Source organism: Nicotiana tabacum, chromosome 3, assembly GCF_000715075.1.
Source record: "Nicotiana tabacum cultivar K326 chromosome 3, ASM71507v2, whole genome shotgun sequence".
NCBI lineage: Eukaryota > Viridiplantae > Streptophyta > Magnoliopsida > Solanales > Solanaceae > Nicotiana > Nicotiana tabacum.
Window position 1 is genome coordinate 128,249,837 of NC_134082.1, and position 5,087 is coordinate 128,254,923.

Consider the following 5,087-nt stretch of genomic DNA (forward strand, 5'->3'; position numbering starts at 1 on the left):
TGTTTTGGAGTTTGTAAATCTTTTGATTAGAATATGTGGGTGGTTTGATTTTCGAGTTTGTATATCATCTTCAAACCTTTGAAACCCAATTTGTTTTAATATGAAAATTGTGAAAAAAATGTTTATTATTGTTTATCTTTTATTGGTCCGAACTACGCAAGGTCTGATTCATGCGGGGTCATGATATGTAGGCAATCTCCATAAGATTCGACCACCACTGAAAAAAAGAGAGAGAAAAATAAAGGAAAGCGCGAGTGCATCGCATCTCTAATAGAACAGTTTAACTACTTAGGTGCATTGCATCTCTGATATATGATTATATGTCAAATGCCCGAACACTAACGTGATGGCTTCCCTTTGCTGTGTTCATATATAAAAAAGTGGTTGGTTGTGGTAACTCCTCCCTGCAAAGCAAATGACACAGAACCTCAGAACAGAGTGGGTCGGTACTGATGACCGACAACAATTGGTCGAACGGAACAACGGGTTGGTAGAAGAAGTGAAAATGCTGAGACAGCATGTGGCAGACATGTATCGGGCATGGATAACTGGGAAAGCACCACCCCCACCACCGCCACGCTTTTCGAACTCTGTCATTACCCATCCCCCATACTCTCCATCCCAACCCACTTATGACAGCTTTCCCAGCTACTCGAGTGGATCCATCACTCGTCCACGCTACTCCCCTCCCCAACGCTACTTCTCTCCATGAGATTCCCAAAGACAGGCTTCACTTTCCAAATACCCAGCTCCACAGAAGGCCTATCCACCCTCACAAGCCTACCGGAAGCCCCCTGGATCAGGTTTCCGGCCCAATCAAGCATTTAGGAACGAGAGGTTGCTGAAACGAGGAAAGGCTCTCACCCCTATCGGAGTATCTTATGCAAGTCTATTTGAAAGGCTAAGGCATGCTGGCTTGATTTAGCCACTCCCCGCATATACTCCAGATCCACATGCAAGAAACTTTGATCCGGCAGCACAATGCGCATACCACTCCAATGTCAGAGGACATAGCATTGAAGACTGTCGTTCCTTGAAAAAGGAAATAGAAACAATGATTCAGGGAGGGGCAATTGTGATCAATGACAGTGACAGGGAGCACGCGAATCCTCTTGAGAACTCGCTGACCGAGGTTGAGGATGTTGAAGCTAGTAATGGTCTTGGCAGTATTGATGCGAAGCTCAGTGGCTAAGATGCCAGTTTTGATAAAGTGGGAGCACGCTCCGTTCCTTGGTTAGCAAGAGAGAAGCTTTTGGTGGCTTATTTTGTTGTCGTTTCTGTTGTCCGGATTATTCTTAAGGTTGTAATCCGGATATTGTCTTGTGTCAAACCTTCTTATCTTTCCATTTCGTCATAGCGGTCTGTTTAAGTTTTGTCCAGTTTGTTTTAGGATTTTATTCTGGTTTGTTTTGTTTGTCTTGTTATTCAAACCATTTCACCGGTAATCTAATGCAAAATCCGGTCTTTTATTATTTCCAGTTTTCTTTTGTTTAGTCCTTTTATCATTTTTGTTCAACGCCGATTCTAGTGACATGACATGCGCACACAGTTTGGGCCTAATCTTAAAAGTTAAATCATAAAATCCCGGAAAGGTGATCAGAACATTTAAAGAAAATAAGGACGGTTTGCGATTATTCAGAGCTCGAGTCATATGGAACTGGGGCAAGTAAAACATAAAGAAAACCGTTAAAAGCAAGATTCACCTTTCATGATAATGAGAGTGAGAGTGTCGCCCAACGGTGCTTTAGAGATGACAAATGAAAAGCAAATGTTGAATATAATTGTCAAATCCAGCACAATCAGAAGAGGTTATAAATCTATGTTCAAATTGTGTTGTTTTCACTTGGCATGTTTTGAAGACTGGAATGACGAAGGCATTTTGTTCTGCTACCTAAACACTTTATCCTTCGTTAACCCCTTTTTTGAGCCTTATTGTTTTCTTTCATACCCCTCGTTCGGAATCAGTAGAAACGACTAGAAAACGCAAGCATGGCAAGTAAACAAAAGAAAAAAAGAGAAAAAAAGAAAAAAAAACAAAACCAAAAAAAGAGAAAAGAAAAAAAGAGAAAAGAAAAGAAAAATGATAACAAAAAAAAGAAAGTCAAATGAAAAAAGAGGAATTGGGAACTACGTTTGACCTGATTCCTCAAAGAGGATACGTAGGCGCTTCACGGCTCGGTCATAGGGATGCATAGTGTGCATAGTGTGCATGGTGTGCATGGTTTAATAAAAATTAAAATAAATAAATAAATAAATAATCCCCAAGCAAGAAATTGGGGCAAGGGTTGCGCTTGTTGTAAACAAATATGATTTCGAAGGTTGTAATTTTGAACCCCAAATTTATTTTGTTTTTTGAGCCTTTAATACCCTTTCTTTCTAGCCTATCCAAAACCCACATTACGGTCCAAAGAAAGACCTTCTGATCAGTCTTCAAAAGATGCCAAGTCAGACAAATGAGAGTCTTACCGGCGAACATAACATTTTGTTCCACAGCAGAAAGGACTCTAATCTCAAGCAGAGAGAGTCATACCGGCAACACTCCAAATCCCCAGCTGGAAAGTGATATAAATGAGAGAGTCTTATCGGTAAAAATCTTCACGGACACCATAAGGCGATGAAAGCTGAGAGAAAAACTAAAATGAGAGAAGCTTGATAGTGAAAACCCTTCGGGCACTACAAGTCGAATAAAATTGAGAATCAGATGGGGAATCGCCAATTGAAGATCTTGAAAGATGATTGACGGTAGAGGATAGGCCACATGTGCATGTCATGACCATTAGAATCGGTATCTGCGTTTGACAGGTTTTTATTTATAGTTTCTTTTGTTAAAGAGTCATCTTTTTCCTTTGTCTTTTTATTTTGTTCCTTTTTATCTTTTCCTTTCATAGAAAAATTCCCCAGTAGAGTCTGTTTGGTCAGAACAAGTGAGAATTGACTTCAAAATATGCCATCAGCTTTACAATTATGCAAGATGAGATCTGGCTAGTACATCCAAGTGGTATAGTCAGCAAGGAACAAGCGCGAGGCCAGTGTCAAGAAAGATATCCCCAGCAAAAGGGAATTGACAAAAGGATTGACGAATGTCAAGAGGGATATCCTTGCCAAAATAAAAGGTTATAAACCTCAAGGCCGAGGCCTGTGGACAAAGCAAGGAGAGCAGTGAGCATGATTTGGGAAATTCATACTAGACTAAAAGGTCGGGGAAATGCCAGTTTCTGAGATATGCCACAAAAGAAGAGGGATATCCCCAGCAGAAAGGGATTATCCCCAGCAAATAATATCATCCCCAACAAGCTTTGGAACGCAGAGCAGGGAAGGAGAAAGGGAAAACCATCCCAGTAGGAGTATCACAACCAACCACCGCGTTTTAAACTAACAAATTTTGTTTGATTTGAAACAGGTAAAGGAAATGGCATTGATGACAAAAATGCATGCCACAAGGGATATTATCAAACTGGGGCAGAAAATTTTCCTTTTATTTAGAAAATTTTCTGAAAGTCAGGTACCCATTTGGGGAAGAATAAAGATAACACCAGTCTCAAGGGAAGTGCTCTTTGAACCAGTGTTGCCCCCAACATAATATGTTTCAATGGAGGAAGTTCTTCCCCAGCAGACAGAACAAAGGGATGAAACTTGTGCTCAGAAAAGCAAAAGGCCAGTATCATTCCCAACAGCCTTCCGAAGAGTAAAGCACTAGTTCTGAAGGAATCAGAATCCCCCAGAAGTGTTATCCTCGACAGCGTTATCCCCAGCTGATAACATTTTATCCCCCAACAGGTAAGTAAATAATTCCCCAACAGTGTTATCCCCAGCAATTTCGAGGAGTCCAACACAAGCTTGGTGAAAATCGGTATCCTCAGCGTTTCCTTTCGGGGAAAGGCAAAACGAGTCTTAAGGGAGGTAGTCTTCGAAGGAAGAAGCTATGCAAAAAAAAAAAAAAAGGAAAAAGAAAAAAAAAGAAAAAAAAGGAAAAAGAAAAAGGGGGAAGTAGTTTGCATAGGAATGAAACATCCTACTTAAAAGGAAGTAGTTTTGGAAGGAGTAAGATAACATATTTACTCAGCAGAGTTATCCTCAGCAGTGTTATCCCCAGCGGATCATCGAGATGTAGAAGCATCCTCGACAGAGTTTCGACCAAGTTTCAAGAGGGTCGGACAACCCAGAATGGGTAAGGAAGAAAAGGAAAATTCATCCCCAACAAAATAATCCCCAGCAGTTTCGAGGGAAGACAACACAGGTAAGTAAATAATTCAGGAAGAAGGAAATGGTTCACGCATAGGAGACGCACTTCCTAAGTTTAAAGTTTCACCCATAGGAGATGCATTTCCTCCTAAAGTTTGTTTTACCCACAGGAGATGCATTTCCTCCTAAGTTTGTTTCTTTACCCATAGGAGATACATTTCCTCCTAAGTTTGTTTTTTACCCATAGGAGATGCATTTCCTCCTAAGTTAGTTTTACCCATAGGAGAGGCATTTCCTCCTAAGTTAGTTTTACCCATAGGAGAGGCATTTCCTCCTAAGTTTTTTTTTTACCCATAGGAGATGCATTTCCTCCTAAGTTTGTTTTTTACCCATAGGAGATGCATTTCCTCCTAAGTTTAGTTTCACCCATAGGAGAGACATTTCCTCCTAAAGTTTATTTTGACCCATAGGAGACGCATTTCCTCCTAAGTTTGTTTTTACCCATAGGAGATGCATTTCCTCCTAAGTTTAGTTTCACCCATAGGAGATACATTTCCTCCTAAAGTTTGTTTTTACCCATAGGAGACGCATTTCCTCCTAAGTTTAGTTTTACCCATAGGAGAGGCATTTCCTCCTAAGTTTATTTTTACCCATAGGAGAGACATTTCCTCCTAAGTTTATTTTTACCCATAGGAGAGGCATTTCCTCCTAAGTTTAGTTTTACCCATAGGAGAGGCATTTCCTCCTAAGTTTAGTTTCACTCATAGGAGAGACATTTCCTCTTAAGTTTATTTTACCCATAGGAGAGGAATTTCCTCCTAAGTTTAGTTTTACCCATAGGAGAGGCATTTCCTCCTAAGTTTGAAATCAGGAGCCCGCCTAAAGAGAGGAATGACGTTTATTTT